The sequence below is a fragment of the Adiantum capillus-veneris genome, chromosome 1 (assembly GCF_014529385.1).
Source record: "Adiantum capillus-veneris isolate H3 chromosome 1, ASM1452938v2, whole genome shotgun sequence".
Classification (NCBI taxonomy): Eukaryota; Viridiplantae; Streptophyta; class Polypodiopsida; order Polypodiales; family Pteridaceae; genus Adiantum; species Adiantum capillus-veneris.
This window is the reverse complement of record NC_140931.1, coordinates 138,385,062-138,402,951: the sequence shown is the minus strand read 5'-3', so window position 1 is coordinate 138,402,951 and position 17,890 is coordinate 138,385,062.

The following is a 17,890-nucleotide window of genomic DNA, read 5'->3' as shown; positions in this document are numbered from 1 at the left end:
GTATCTAGCTCTAAGGACACCCCTAGCACCTCAATCCTAGATGGAGTGTTTCTAAATGAAAACTGGGAGTATGAACTAAACAAAGACTTTAACCGGCCTATACATATGTCACACATATCACATGGATTGGTTAGATGTCCTACAATCCACAATGGGAGCTACTAGCATAGAGGAGGAACAACAAAGAGTTTGTGATGTCATCCATAGAGTTATTGAGTGGAGAGGCAAAACAAGGGGATCCACATGCCTTCAACAGGTCTCATGAGATTCATGGATATAGGGAAGGCTAGGCAACCAACTTTATCGCAAATGGAGACTCCCTCGATAAGTCCGATGGATCCTCCATATGTTGTTTTGCCAGGGGTCTCAGTACAATCTGAGTCTACAAGTGATAGCTTTACCTTTCCAAGCTTAGCTCATCTTTCCCTTAATGACACCACGGCTACCATGCCTACTCTAGTGATGGGCATGCCAAAAAACACGCCATGGACCTCATTTATTAGTAAAGCACCGCTACATGGTGGCCCAATGCCTACAACAGTACCTACAAGGGTGTCTCTTATTGCAATGGGACCATACCAACTAGCATTACCATGTCACATCCCACGTCTGCTATGCCTAGGGCCACACATATGAACTTTGGGCCACCACATGACACAACACTGTACCAAACTTGGAACCCAAGGGCTTCCTATACGCCAAGCTCAATGCCAAGCCCCATTCCACATGCAGTCCTGAGAGCACCTGTCCCCACTATAACTACTCACTTAGCTGACTTGGCTATTGGTCAATCCATTGCTGAAAATATGTGTAACACGCCTGATAGAGAGCCTAGAAGTAATGCAGTACAAATAGCCAAGCTCACAAAAAAAATTAGTGGAGACGTGGATGTGAGAAAGCATGTTGAAGTATTTGAACAAATATGCGATTCCCTAGGAGACACAATGACTGCATAAGAGTAATGCTTTAAGCTTGAACTTAAGTGAAAAGGCTAGGGATTGGTATAGAACCTAAGGATGGAAGAGAAAACAAGTTACCCTACTCTTAGGAGACTGTTTTTGAAAGAGTACATACAAGAGGGAGTACTTTAGGGTGTAGCATCTCTGCCCCAAAAAGCCCAAAAAGAGGAAGGAGAGTCCGTGAGAGACTTTATTAGTCGCTTGAAGCATTTGAATTCTCATGTAATCCAAATGAGCACTTCAATGATAACCAATTGCTTGATAGATTCTTTAGAGGACAACAACATGAGGATATCTACAATGGCCTAGTCATTAGAGGTATCACCACTTGGGAAACAGACACCACCAATGCCATCCAATTGAAGGAAAATTTAATGATTCAAGGGGAAAGAGTGTCTGATGAGCCTAAATCTACTAGCTCACAAGCATAGGGGCATGAGCCAATGACCATAAACCTATTGCTAAAGAGCCAAAGATATCTGAGATGACTTTACCATACCTCAACAAGGCCATTCAAGAAAGTCATAGAGACAAGAGTGCTTTGCAAAACAATCATATGTATCCAAGAAGGGAGCAACAATGGTGCTCATTTTCCTATGGTCCACATAGTACTAGTGAATGCCTACATTTAGAGTAAAATTTAATGGGAATTGCAATACCTGTGGTATGGTCATCAAGCCAAGGATTGCATAGTATTTAAACGTGCAATGGCCAATAGACCAATCTTAGCATGGACGGATACACTTCCAGTGCCTACATTGATGTCGGCCCAGTCTCTTCAACAACCATCACAACACATGGTCCCTAGGGCCCAAAATGTTGTTTGAACAACACCCTTACCACCTTTAGTGTACCGCAACCCCCACATCCGAGAATCACTTATGTGAATCAAGTGGGTTGTGAGTCATCTATTGTTGGTTTGGAAGATTGTGAGAAAGATATAGACCCTAATACTGCCTACGGTATTGATGCACTTGAAGAAAGTCCACAAGACCACATGGAGGACTAGGTCCACAATACTACATGAAAGAGATTGCAAAAATCAACAAAGTCATACCCCAGTTCAAAGACCAACATAGGGACTAGTGATGACCCCATATATATGAACGAGGCTGAAGAGGATTCTCATTCAAGTGAAACCATGGAGACTAAAACAACCACTAGGAAAGAAACAAACAAGGAAGCTCATCATGAGCCACAATGGCTAGAACCCAAGAAGAAGATAGGAACTTACCCAAACCATACAGAGGAGATTGAGCAAGTCAAGAAATAATGGGTTTGGTAGAAGAGACCAAAAGGGATCTAGAGCCAGTACTTAGGTAGATCTAGATTACAGACACAATGTTCTCTACGCAAAAGCAACCTCACAAAGTCCATAGACCACTAGCCATATGAAGTATCATCCAAGACTAAAGTGATTTTAAGTCATGGGAAAGTGGACATACTCCCTTCTTATTGGAGAGAATGTTTACAGAGGGATTACTTGACCTTATTGAAGAAATGGAGATCCCATCTTCTCCGTGTCAAGGGACTAAAGGCCAAAAAGTGTCTTAAATATTGCCAAATTGATGGCATGGCTTTAGAAGTTAGAACCACCATCATGTCCAAACTATATGGAGATCCCGAGCTATTCTTAACTCTTTGATCTTTCCTCAATGGGGAACTAAAAGTCGGGCTACCACAATTTTCACAGATGGATGAAGCTAGGGAGGTGCCAATAGAGGAGGAACACTTAGATCCGCAACCCAACTTAGATAAGAACTCTGATGTAGAAATACATGTTAACAAGTTGGGACAATACTTTGAAGGCAATGAGTCCAATGCGACCATACCAATCACTACCAAAGGATTAACTGTGAAAGGAATCCTTGATGGTGGCACTGGGGTTAGCATTGTAACTAAGAATTGTTGGGAACTATGAAAAGACCTCACCTTGGGACTACAAACATAGTGGTAGATGGCCAATGGGACTATTGTTAAACCTCTTGGAATGCTAGAGCATCTCAAGATCAAGGTCTTTGGACACAAAATAAGGAATACCTTCATTGTTATGGATTTTTCCAAGCACACTAGCTCATCTGAGATGATCTTAGGATGTCCTTTTATGAGGGAAGCAAAAATGGTGCATGATTGGTCTAAAAACCATGTCTACTTGCAGTTCCAAGATTCTATCATTCAAGTTGATCTTGTAATTGATTGGGCACATCCTCTAGGAAACAAATTTATAATTGGTTATAGATGTGACATCACAATTCACTCGGACCCATTGCAGTATTGTTACACGTGTAAAATGGACACTGATGTGGGGGAAGATTCTCCTTACTTGGATGTTCTACCTGGGATGACTAAGTCTGAAAATGTGGATTGGGTCCACCCAACAACAACCATAGACACTTGGAAAAATAGGGAAATGACCTGGGTAACACCTGAGGGGGATGAAATGCCACCACTCGTACCTTTAATATGATAGGAGCAATGCATATAGCTTTTGATGACCTACAAGATGAAGGCTTGACTGACATTGGAACCAGTAGCGTCTCAAAAGACTATAGCCCACATGATTCAGAGTCAGAATCATCAATTGAAATTGACTGTGAGGACAAAGATCTGAGTTAAATCTTGGTGCAAATGTGGGAACAAACCATTCAGGGCCCAGTGGTACCCGATATGACAATCTATCCGGGAGAGTAGAAGACACGAGTAGCGATTCATCTAGTGACTCTTCAGTGGAGGAAGGCCATAATCAAAAATTAGACAAGAAGAGTAAGAGATATAAGAGGCGATGATATCAATCATTTTGCATGTTAGAATAAATGAAAACAAATCTACCACATAATGGATTAATTATATGGGGGCATGTAATGCTCATAGAAAGCTGGTAGATAACTGGGGTGAATACCTTCAAAGCGTTATGTGGTGAAGTCCACAACCCGTTGACATCGCACAGCTAGAGGCTACAGAGAAGCCAAAGTTGAGCCGTACCATAAGGAGACGACAAAATCAAGAGTTAGCTCAACAACCAAATGAAGCAAAAGACAAATCACAATCCACAGAGCAACAAGACCCCACAGACTTACACTCTGCACCTGATCATTTCAAATCCTAAACCACGGAGGAGCATAAGGTTGTGTATACAAAGGCCCACAGAAAACGTATCGATCGAAGGAATGGAGTCTATGATGGTCAAGTGATAGTTAAGGAAATAGAGTTGGCAGACCCAGGTGAGGAGTTCAAACCTGTTTTCATTGCCCAAGATTTGACAAAGACTGAGGAGTATGTACTCAAAGAGCTTCTCAAGGAATTCAAGGATATATTTGCTTGGACATATCATGATATGAAAGGTGTTCCACCTTTCATGGTGCAACACACCATTCCCATGAACAACATGGCTAAACTAGTCTAGCAATGACCCTACCCAATGAATCCTAAGTATGCAAAGTTTTTTCAAGAAGAGATTGAAAAGCTTGTCAAATGCAGATTCATATACCCTATTCAGCACTTAGAATGGGTGTCTCCAATAGTTACTGCACCAAAAACGAATGGGAAACTCAGAGTGTGCGTGGATCTCAAGAAGGTCAATGCTACCACTAGGAGAGACCATTACCCCTTTCCATTTGGAACATGTGCTTGAAAGAGTTGTAGAGAAGGAAGCTTATAACTTTTTAGATGGGTACTCTCGATATAATCAAATCACAATTGCACTAGAGGACCAAGCTCAAACTGCTTTTACAATTGAATTTGGAGTGTTTGCATTTTGTGTTATGGCTTTTGTCTTAACCAATGCCCCTGCTACCCGGGGAATTCACTATATATGCAAAATGGGACACCACCTGCGAGCGAACAACTTTGATAAAACCCCTTTATACGACTCATATTAGGGAATATGACCCCTCTTTCTACGCTTATACAAAAGTCAATGCAAAAAACTATCATACCCCTATCTTACATATAAAATTTAGGTCTCACATGATCTAACTAAGTAAAACTAGTCAAAGAGCGTGTAGCATAGTGACTGACAATGTACTAAGGAACCACTTTTTGTTAATAACTAGATGTACCCTCAATGTGTTTTAGTTTGACTTTCAAACTATGTGCCCGTTCAGCTTGTACTCTAGCTACTCGTCCAATTCTGACCCACAATTCTGACCCATCTAAATTACTCAAAAAACATGGTTGTAAAGTTGTGTTAGGTTCTCCATGTAAATTTGCATCTATACAAAGTCTTTATAGCTTTCATCCCTCAACAAATGAACTATAATAACAAAACAAGCAAATGATACTTACAAAGCAGTGTTGGTTCTTGCATGTATCTTGGTAGCTATTGACTCACAAGTTTGAGGGAAGACTCTTTTGGGAAGCCATGATTTTCAAACACAAAAAATTTCTATCATTTTCTTCTTTTCTCACTTCCCCCCTGTCCGCCTAAATATGATACCCCCTCCCTTATTTTTAAGCTTAGGAGATAAATTATTGGGGGCCTACCCCTATCTTATACGCTTATGTAACTTGTAAAGAAAACCCCCTCCCCTGCACTTACGTGGTGCGGTAAGTTTTCCATGGTGAATCCCCCGGGCCCTGCTACCTTTCAAAGATTAATAAACACTGCTTTTAGAGAGTAAACACCGATTTCTTAATTGACCTTTGTGTTTATTCTTCTTGGAAGGAACATCTATCATGTTTACAAAAAGTGTTTGGGAAGTGCAGATTGTTTTGCATCTCCTTAAACCCTTTCAAATGACAATTTTTGATTAAATATGGAGTCATTTTAGGGCATATAGTGTCCAAAAATGGGATTTCCACAGATGAGAGCAAAATTAAAGCCGTTTCCAATTTTCCACCACCTAGAAGGAGTTCAAAGTTTCATGGGCCATGTTGGTACAGGCGGTTTATTTTAAACTTTGTCGAGATAGCTCGCCCTTTGTACAAGCTTCCTATTGAGTTCCACTAGAGCGCGGAGTGTGACCATGCTTATGAGTCATTGAAAAAGACCTTGACTAGTGCTTAAATTCTACGAGTGCGCAATTGGAATTAATTTTCCATGTGCATATTGATGCATCAGAGTTTGCTATTGGGTGTGTTCTAGCTCAACCGGGAGAACATAAATTGGACTACCCCATTAGCTTTGCAAGTCGTTAATTAAATGATGCTGAGGGAAAATACACGACTATAGAGAGGGAAGGTTTAGCTATGATTTACACAGTGAAGAGATTTTGCTACTACCTTCTTGCCAACAAGTTTGTTTTCTATGTTGATCATCAAGCCTTGTTTTGTCTAGTAAATAAAACTTGTTGCACGGAAAGAATTACACCATGTTTGTTAATTCTTCTTGAGTTTGATTTTACCGTTGTGGTGAGATCCAGTAAAAGACATCTCATGGTGGATCACGTGTCTCTCATACCCAATGGTGAAGCCCGTACTAGAATTGCCTGATACTTCCCTGTTTCTAATAGAGACCATGCCTGAATGGAGTGAGAAGATTGTGAAATTTTTAGTTACTGGTTTTCCACCCAAAGAGCTTCGTAAAGATACTTCCCTGTTTCTAATAGAGACCATGCCTGAATGGAGTGAGAAGATTGTGAAATTTTTAGTTACTGGTTTTCCACCCAAAGAGCTTCGTAAAGATATAGCTCAAAAACTGTTAAAGGAATGTGAACCTTATTCTCTAATTGCAGAAACTCTCTACAAGTTAGGGAAGGATGTTATTCTTAGATGTTGTGCTCGTAAGGATGAGTATTTATACATACTGTAAGAAGCCCACATGGGTATAGCCGGAGGACATTTCTCAGGGGAGCTAACTGCTAGAAAGGTGTTGCAATCAGGCTATTGGTGGCCTACCTTATTCAAACATGCATCACTTTTTTGCAAAAGGGCGTGATGAATGCTAAGATTACAAGATCACACAACAAAAGAATAAGATGCCATACATCCTATTAAAGTGACTTAACCACTTGAAAAATGGGGTTTAGACTTTGTAGGCCCAATTAGTTCAGCAGCTCGAAACACTCAATCTTGATATGTTATTGTTGCCACAGACTATGTGACAAAGTGGGCGAAAGCCAGGGCAACACGCAAAGCTGATGTAAGGTCAACTGCCAAGTTTCTCTTTGAGAACATTATTATGCAAATTTTGGGTGTTCCCTTTGAGATTGTGAGTGACAATGGTACTCATTTAAAAAATTCAGTGATAAAGGAACTCATGACAAACTCCATGACAGCTTACCATAAGTCCACAACTTATTATCCACAAGCAAATGGCTAAGCTGAGAGCACTAACAAGACCTTAATTTCTGTCTTGACCAAAACAGTGGAAGCTCATCGCAGAGATTGGGATTTGAAGTTGACATCAGCTCTATGGGCTTATCTACTTCTTACAAAGTGGCTATTAATTGTACACCATTCAAAATGGTATATGGCCAAGAAGCAGTTATGCCATGGGAGTTTGTAATTCCTAGTCTATGGGTAGCTTCACAAGAAGGTTGGGATGGTAACCCTTTAGTTGAGCATTTATATATCCTTGAGAGGTTAGATGAAGAAAGACAATTGGTTGTACAAAATGCACTTGTCAAGAAAGAAATGGTTTTACCGTCATCTAAAGAACAAAGATATCAAGGTTGGGGATAAAGTCCTTATGTATGGAGTGAAAAACGAGAAGAAAAAGTTGAAATATGCGGTGAAGGACCATATAGAGTATGCCAAATCACCCCACAAGGTACCACTCATGTGGAAACTCTCGATGGAGTTGAAACCATTGGATTCCTCAATGGGAGTAAATTTAAAAGATATTATGATTCTTAAAGCCAAGAGGAGCTACGTGCCATCCATAAAAAAAAAGGCAGCCAAGTCACAAGCAGAATTGAAAAGGATACAAGCTCAAGCTGAGGCTAAGGAGCAACAACAACGTGTAAGATGCCAACGAGAGGCCAACCTTGGAGTTACACATGCATTCCACGTTGAAACAGAGGATGATTGGTTGGCCTCTGACACACATCTACGATACCCTATTGAGCTAAATAGCACCTATGGAAAAGTGTTGTATAACGCCCTATTGGACACGGGTGCTAAATATAATCTGCTATCATATGGAGTGTGGTGTCAGTTAAGAAGGCCATCTCTATCTCAGAGTACTATCCAAGTCAAGGGTATCAGCAAGAAAAAAACTACGGTTTTTAGAATCTGACACACATCTGTTAGTTATGAAAACGGGGTTGTAGCTCAAGACTTTTTGGCCATGCCTACTGGAACTATGGAAGGCAATGTAAACCTAGGATGCATGTGGATGATAGCGACAAAATGCACTATTGATTGGGGGACTGGGAGTGTCACAACATAGAAACCAACTCTTAGCCCTGCCACTCAAGTCATAGTCCCTAAGATATCACCTCTCAAGAAAAGACAACCCAAAATAGTGCATGTCCAAGAGGCTGAATCATATGTAACTATAGCCCCAACCCTCTTGAGCTTGAAATTCTATAGTTGAAACAAAAAAGAGACACACAAGACCCATCGCTATATAACTAAGAAAACATACAAATGGGTCCCCAACACTTCTTTAGCGATAATTTCTAATGCTAAAAAACGAAAGCCTTGTAAGAAATGCCCGACTTGCTCCCAGAAATGTAAGAAAATGTTGCGATGAATTCCTAAACAAGTATTGGAAGCCCAACGCTACTATGAAGGAAATGATCAAATATGGGTGCCAAAATGTAAATTGTGTTCTTACTTGTCACCTAACCCATGTGAGTCAAATCCTGTAACAATAAAGTCAATAGAAAATCTTGGGAAGGGAAAGATCACAGAGCAGTATACACCTGATCCGGAGCTAGTTTGGGTACCCAAGCTAGAAGGACTTGTTTCAATCAGCTCAATTACAAAAAAACGAATGAAGCTTCTTGCTCTTCATGTAGTTCATAAAGGGAAATACAAGCTTCGACAAAACCTCCACCTACCATTGTAAATATCCATACAAACAAGAAAGAATTTGCACCTCCCGTTGTAAGTTCACCACCTACAACAACGTTGCAAGTAAAATTATGGGAGAGTACCTTACCACCCTTGCAACTAGATGAAATGTCTAGGGTGATTGAAAACTATTGGTCAAAGTCTTCACCCATATTAATTTGGAACAATTGGTTTCAAAAGGTGATGACATCGTTCCAAAAGGTATGATCTACCCAAGGAAGAGGGGAGTGTTTGCTGACATCCATCGTTCACTTGCTCCCCTCTTAATCTTCCTCCCTAACCTCTCAATCGCCCAATCTTAAGGAATGTATATATATAGCCCAATACTCAAGAAAACAAAAATAAAAAAGTAAAAGAGTAAGAGCCACCAAACAAAAATTCTGAAACCTATAAATTCATTATAACACATTATGCACAAGGACACGACCTTTTGACACAACCCTTATAATATTTTCACTCTAACCAAAATCTATCTTTGTGTACAAATATGGCTAGTACGCTAGAGTCATCCACTCCTACCTTGGGTGAGAGGTACCCTCTTTACTTTTTACAAGTGTTTCACATAGTCTACCTAGTGCTTGCTTGTGAATGGGATTTGGTAGCTACGCTAGCGTGTGAGAAGAATTTTGAGGAATTAGAGTGGTTGATACATCTCTTGACCATGTCTGATCAGTACTTAGTAGAGAACGCCTCTCTGATTACACAAGCTTACCTTCTTGATCAAGATGACTATAGACGTCTAGTGACATTCTTAATGAACATTTGTGCCTCTAATGATGAGGAAGAGTAACATGATTACATGGATGGCACGTATGGTCTCACGGATGATGACTTTTTTTCTCAACAATGACGAGGATAGGGGTTTAGACCTAGGGCTACCACCCATCTATTCAATATCATGTTCCCTTGACTCTCTAGGGAGGTGCAAATAATTAGGTTAGGGTTCCTTATGTTGTTTGATCGTGTTCAATAAAGGTTGGTGCCTCTTCCCATTGATGTGCCTCCTAGAGGTATTCCTTGTGTTTTCTAGTGTGTACAGGAATGCATTGCAGTGTCTCGTTCACTCTTTGGATTGAGCGCGATCATCAACACGAGCAGGTGTTTCTTATCCGTTAGCATTGCCCCTTGTCTTCTTTTTTTTGCATCCATGTTTGTTTGCTTTAAATGTGATTGGTAGCAAAATATTTAGTACATTTGCTTGCAGTCTGACTAAGCGAGTTTAACCAAGTTAGACATTAGAGATCCTCTCTTAATACCATGGGGAATGTCTTCCTAATAATCAATGGCTACTTGAGGTTCTTAATCCAATTTAGGAAGCATTTGTGCAATGTACTAGGGCTTTCTAGTGGTTGCATGGAGCCGGTCCCCCCTCCAAAAGGCTTTGTATTATGGTTTCTCCCATCAAGAGAGACATTTTACAATACAATTCTTTGTGTTCCTTCAATACTAGCCTGTGCAATGAAGATGGAAACTTCATGCACTAAGCAAAACACTTATCAAACACAACATCAATTTTCTCACAGTCTCAGACCCAAGACCTCACACACCTTCAAAGATGGTGAGAGCTAGCAGGGTATGAGAGTAGATTGAGAGGAGGAAGGAGTATTCTTATGAGAAAGATGTACATCTCCTCACATAATCGCTCTTATTAGCATAGATTAGCTTAGTAATTAGCATGGTAGAGGAGATGAGGATGCATTGAAGCTTGGCTCTTGGTTGGATTTGCATCACAAAGCCAAGAGTTATTGGTGTAGGCCTCCCTTCTCACAAGCTTGGAGTAGGTGGTAAGCTTTCCATTAAAGCTTCAGAAGGAGAGAGAGTATTCTTTGCTTCACACATGAGATTGTGTTAGTGTGTATGTGATAATGCCTTGCAAAAGTCAGCCCCCTCTCTCTCTTGGTCGACCCCTCTTGCTATTTGCTCATCCTCACACCTGATTGGACCTCCCCAGGCCTAGCGAATGGAAATTAAGCAGCATAAGTGATAGTCTTTTGACATGTGTCCCCCTTTCCCCTTTTGTGAGAGCTTTAGGTAGTTATTTAATTCAACTAAACTCTCATTGGACCCCTTTGCCTCCTGGCCAATAGGAATCAGGCAAGCCATTGGGTTGTTGAATGCTCTTTGGACCCCTTGGGAGACTGTCCAATAGTCTTATAGAGAGCTTAATTCTTATTGGTTCTTTTATTAAGTGTTTTTAAATTAATTAAACTAGATTTAATCTAGCTTAATTGTCGTTGGTCCACCTCCAAGGCCATCCAATAGGAATTGAGTACACCTTGTGGGCATCTGGGCTAGGGAGCTGACATGTGTCCCTCATTCCCTTTGTGTAAAGGGAGCTTGTGTGTGTGTGTGTGTGTGAGTTTCTCTCTCATCTCCTACTTCTAGGGCTCGCCCCCTCCTATGTAGGGATGATTGAAGAATTTTGGGACACACACAAAGCATCCAATTTCCCTAGGCTTTTGATCTTTGGACAGAACCTTTGAATTTTGGAACCTTAGCATTTTGGAAGTCTTAAGGGCTGAACCTTTAGGTCTTTTAAGCCCATTGGTGTACATTGCTCTTTGACAGATGTCCCCCCTTTTGGTTCCCTATTTTCCCTCCTTTGGATCCCTACGATGGTCGGCGGTCTGTTAGCCTAACCAATATTCTAGCCTTTTCTCCCCTGGAACTTCCCCATATTAAATGATCAGTTTAACATGAGAAAATCATCTAGGAGAATTAGATATTGATTATTATGACACTACATGTTGATGCACAACTATGGCGGGTGGAGCCTTGGTGTGAAGGAGCAGAAAAAACAGAGAATGACTGAGAGAGAAGAGAAGGCTTGACACAGCAATCAAAAAACACACACTATTCTATTTTTTCTTGTATTCATTTTAGGTCTACATATATATAAAGAAAAATATTGCCATGCAAAGCTTATAAAACAAAGAGTGCAGTCCATCTGCATGCTCTAGGAGATGTTCCCACGGGCTTGGAAACCCAACAATCCCCCCCTCAAGCCCGAACTAGACAGACCCTCTCATGATACCTCAAGTCATTGGTGTACTTGTCAACCATGAGTTTTAGGTTCTCTCACAACCAAGGATTTTTGGTGTATCCATAACTAGGTGCTACGATAGTAAACCCCCCCTTGAATAGATAGGATGTAGGTCCAAAAAATTAGCTACCACTAAATGGAGTTTTTGGTTCACTTCCAAACCTTGGGTTTAAGGTGTACCCCATAACCTCATGAGAAGCAGAACAAAATAGGACTGAGAACAAATATTTTTGGGAGGTCTTACCACTTATGTGTGGCAGTGTCTATAACCTGTACAATTTATTTTGACTAAAAACATGAAAAGAGATGAACTAAAAAGCTTCATTGTCAACATAATATATTGGAGATTTGGTGTTTCCATCAACCACATGAATTTGATTTTTACCCTTTTGAAAGCATCTATTTGAAGGATGATTTGTTTTACCATAGTGAACACAAGGATTCTTCTTGAAACAGTCTTTTGTCTGATGATTATTGCATCCACAAATGGCACAAGACCTGGTACCAATGGATGGTCGCGATGAAGCTGAGGTAGAAGCACAATTAGTGAGTGCATAGGCACTAGAAGTATCATAAGAATTGCTGGGAGATACTGCATTGGAGACTGATATGCACTAGGGATAATAGCAGAATTAGTATGGGATACCCTTCGTTCTTCTTCTTGCAATGAATTGATAATACCATCCAAGGAGGGCAATGGATATTTTTCCTTTAAAACAGTAACAATCTGATAAAATTTGTTAGGCAAACTTTTTAACAAAACATCTATGAGATCTTCTTCTGGCACTAGGGCTTTGACATAAATAAGTGGAGTTTTAATACTCTTCAATCGGTTAGCTAAAGATGTAATGTTTTCATCGGCACGCATACCAAGAGAGTACAACTCCATCTTTAGACTCATCATTGAATACTTAGCTTTAACACCAAAAACCTTCTCTAGCTGTATCCAAGCAGCGTTGGCAGATTGCATGTCATCCAGATAATGAATAAAATCATCTTCAAGAGATGTCAGAATAATACCTAATGCTTGCTCGTCCTTGCATTGTTTCTCGACAGATAATGCTCTCGTAATTGCAGCGGATGTGCCTACTTCATCGTTTGATAGTGGCTTGACGACGCTCCACAAATTCTTGCTTCATCAGATATCCCTTCACTTTGATTTGCTAGGTGTGGAAGCCGAATCCATTAAACTTATCAATTCTTTATGCCATATTGAAACCTTCAAGAAGTCTTTACGTGCTTTGTTATTGCCTTGGTAAAGCTTCTTTACAAGTAGATTTTTCAAGATGTTGCCAAAAAGGGTGGATAATTTCTCTTGACTTTGCCAAGTGCTACTGATGATGGCTAGCCAAACTGCACCTTTGGTAAGAGCGCTTTGGTATGCTGCTGATTTGAATTTTGCTAGCGTTGCCCATTGCATTTTGAGATGCTCAAAAATCACCAACTGGCTGCAAACAATAGCCTTTTGATATGCTCCAAAGATTGCCCACAATCTTGCCAACGCTTGCAAAACAGGCAGCGTTGAGATGCAAACTACCCTGTGCAGTTGCCTTTGTTGTGAGGGCGTTTTGAGATGCAGCTGTAGCCCACTTGTCTTAACTGCCACCCACAAGCTCTATGCCATGGCAATGTTTGGAGATGCAGTCCCTTGGCGTGTCTGCCTACAAAACAGCGTTGCCTTTTGGGATGCAAGGAAGGAGTGCACTACTTTGCGAGTGCCAAGATCTGGTACCTGGTGTTGATGCAGAGATATGGTGGGTGGAGCCTTGGTGTAGCCATGGCATGGAAGAGCAAAAAAAATAGAGAACAAGCAAGAGAGAAGAGGAGACTCGACATAGCAATCAAAAAACACACGCTATTCTATTTTTGCTGGTATTCATTTGAAATAGGTCTACATATATATAAAGCAAAAGATTTTCATGCAAAGCTTCTAAAACAAAGAGTGTAGTTCATCTGCATACTCTAGGAGATGTTCCCACGGGCTTGGAAACCCAACACTACACGCCCTAGACACATGGAAGCACTATCTATTGAAGACTCCATTTATTTTGCGAACGGACCACCAAAGCCTCAAGTACTTCATGATGTAGACCGAACTTTCTGACAAACAAATGGGGTGGAAATTTTTTCTTTTGCAATTTTATTTTCATATTGCTGGTAAGCATAATCAAGTGACTGATGCACTTTCACAACGACCAAGAGTCAATGTGGTGTCTATAGCAACTCACAATGATCTATCTTCTATGATAGATGAGTATGCTACTGACCCCGACTTTAGAGACATAATGTCAGTCCTTGAATTGGGTAAGAAAGAAGAACCATTCACCTTGCAGGATGGTTATCTTCTCCATGGAAACACGCTATGTGTTACCCACTCCCTTCGTGAGAAAGTCATGTATGAATCCCATGTTCCTCCTATGCGGGGAATAGAGGCATTCAACCTAGTCTTCAAGGAGTAGAGACATACTTCTATTGGCCTATCATTAAAGTAGACATAAGAGTATGTTTCAAAATGTGTGGTATGCCAAAAAACCAAGTATGATAGAGGGAAGAAACCTAGATTACTCCAGCTATTGCCAATCCCTAATTCACCTTGGGAGAGTATATCCATGGATTCTATCTTTGGATTACCCAAGTCTATCCACGGGAATACGGGAATATGGACAATAGTTGATAGGTTAGTAAGAAAACACACTTTACTCCTGTCAAAAAGACTATTAAGGCACACCAAATGGAAAATCTCTTCATATCACAGATTTTCAAACACCATGGATTGCCAACATCCATCGTGTCAGATAGAGATCCTAGAACGACCAGTAATTTCTGGAAAGGTCTATTTGAAAATCTAGGTACAAGATTGAATTTCACTTTGGCCTATCATCCACAAGCAGATGGCCAAAGTGAGATATCCAATCTTAGATACTTGATCTACTAAAGACTTATGTTAGAGAAGTAGATCAACGCTCACAATGGGAGAAGTACTTACCCCTTGTAGAGTATGCGTACAATAATATTGTTCATACTACTACGAGAAAGGCACCTTTTGAGATCATAGAGGGAAGACCTAAAAGTCCCTGCTAAAAGTCCCTAGCTACTTAAAGTACATGGAAAGATCTTCGATGTTGATGAGTATAGCCGTGACCTACAAGAATCTTTCCAAAAGATTAAGGAGGCTATATCCATCTCCCAACAAAGGAAAAAATATGCTGCTGAGAAGCACAAAAGGGCCTTCACGTTCAAAGAAAATGATTGGGTCTTGCTTAAGTTTCCAAAGGCTAGATTGAGGCAAACAATAGGCAAAAATCCTCCCAGCCATCAAAAGTATTATGCTAAACTAAAAAAACGATACTATGGTCCTTTTCAAATCTTGAATCCAATCAATGACATGGCTTATCAACTCAAGTTTCCCAACCACTAGCTCATACAATGCTTTTCATGTGAGCCTACTTATGCCCTACAAAGAAGAGCCGCCAAGAGAACCAATTATTGAAGACCCTTCAAAAATTGAAGACCAAGAAGAGGTGCTACAACCTGAAGCTATCCTTCGGCCAGAGGACAATGTATGACATGATAACATTATCTGACGGTATCTTATTAAGGTTAAAAATATCCTTTTGAAGATGCTAGATGGATGCAAGGAATATAGCTTAAGGATAGTATGAACCTTGTCAATGCTTACAATGCTACATTAGAGTAAGAAAATGTACATGTTTCTTTTAAATGATCATTGTTTTTGTCTTATAATACTAATTCTCTTTTTATTGTGCATAAATTTAAGTAGTGTGCATGCTTAGAATCATGTTTGTGATGAGACGACGTCTCTCAAACACCAAGTAGAATTTGTCACTCTACTTGGGAGAATGAAATGGACTAAAGAGCAGACATGCTTGTGGTAGCCATGTCTCCCAAGCACCAAAAGGATTAGTCATCCATCTTGGAAAGATGTCGTAGGGTAAAAAGGGATCCTCTACCCGCTAAGAAACATTGACTAATGACTAAGGCTTTATCTCTTCTACCGCATAATCGAGGACGACTATGATTTCAAGCGAGAGGTAATGCCATAAAATCTAATATCTAACCAACCCAAATGATTTTTTCATATAAAATTGATCTTATAATGTGGGAGAATAAACAGGAACAAAGGGTTAGAATATAGACATGTGCTTATCGATCTATCTCAACACGGGGCCAAGGTTAAAAGGGTCCAAATGAGAGATGGTTTGCCAAAGAGCAAGGCTAGCTAATGGAGCTTAAAGACCTTAGGGTTATCTTCATTAAAGACCCCCAAAGGTTAGTGTTAAAAGTCCTTTGAACTTAGGCAAGCTAGGGCTATGCTTGAGGTGGGAACTTGGCCCAAGCTTGATGTGCTTCTTGTGCTTGCTGACTAAGGTGCTTGAGGTGCTTAATCACTAAGGTTCTCCATGACTAAGGTGCTTAAGGGGTTCAAGGTGTGTTAGCAACAAACTAACACGGATACCATTTTTCGGAGCTCTTATTGTAAAAACACTTATTATTTTTGATAAATTGGGAATATTGTAACTCCTATTTTTTGGATAAACCTTGTAATTTTTTATGAGCCGGGGCTACAACCTTCCAGATTGTATCAACCTGTCATTACCTATCTTTACTTAGAGCTCCCAAATTATTAGTTTTGACCACCAAAAACCTTGGCTAAGGTATAAAAGCCAATTTTTGTAAGTTATTATCAAGTTTTGGATAATGAAATACACAGCGCGTGAGCTAACGGCGCTCACTTCTCTCCTTCTCGCGCTTCCTACTCCCTCCCCGCTTGTCACATTGCAGTCGCGTTTGTTGCATTGCAACCGTAGGTAAGAGCTCTACACATTGACGCAAACACATCACAGTATTTTGTAGTTTTTGGCGTCGTTGACCCGCGGCCTAATTTCATCATAAGTAGGAATTTACACTTCAAAATAAAAAATTAAGCATAGGCGGGATATGGGGTCATCATTGCTAAGCATTTAGATGCATTCTGGGTCAAAAATGACTAGGTCAAAAATCCAATGCTGTTAATAATCGTGATTTTGGAACTTGACCTAAAGTAGAATTTGAGACTATAAGCATGTGTGCTTAGGTCTTATATACGTGTCCTAGAAGTTTCGTTACGTTTGGATGTCATTTGATTCTGTAACGGATGTGATTTATTTGCCGATGAGCGATTGGCTTTTGGTGATTTCAGTCACTTGAGTGCAGAGTTAGATGCGAGTTCTTTGTTGTTTTCCAAGAGATTGACAACCTCTTGTAGCCTCTATGCATTAGTTGAGTCAGCTTCGTCCCATGGATTGACAATTTAATTGTGGTTCTCACTAAATCTGCAATAAGATAGGATAGTGAGGTTAGACACCCGTTTGGCGCCATTGGCGGGATCGAAGAAACTTAAACTAGGAAAAAACCACGAGCGTCTGGTGAAGTTATCCCTTAACTTCCTCTAGGATCTCCTAGAGTAAAACTTTCTTTTAAAAACCGTATAGCTTAAGATTGTTGTCTTTTGCTGTGTAGAGATAGCTTGGAAGTAATCGTACTTGTCGAGTGCCTTTAGGATTGTAGGATTGTAGAACTAGATTAGGATTTTGAAAATGATTGATAGACGAGACAAGTCTTAAGATCAAGGCTCAAAAAACCATAAAAAACAAGAAAACGAGTGTTTGTGGACACTTTTCACAACCCCATTGCATGAGAACCTAGGAGTAGGGTAAGTAGGATCCGAGGTGGATTTCAGAACATTGCTCTCTCCGAAAGAATCATTGTGAGTTGTTATTTGAAGTTGTAGAATTTTAGGTCTACGGCTAGAAATAGCACAAAAAGACTCCAAACCACTCAATCCAACTGGAGAGTATGCTTAAAAGTTGTATGAACTAGTGGGTAAGTTCAAAGACACTTCGAGGTAAAAATTTCAAGAGTCTGCAAA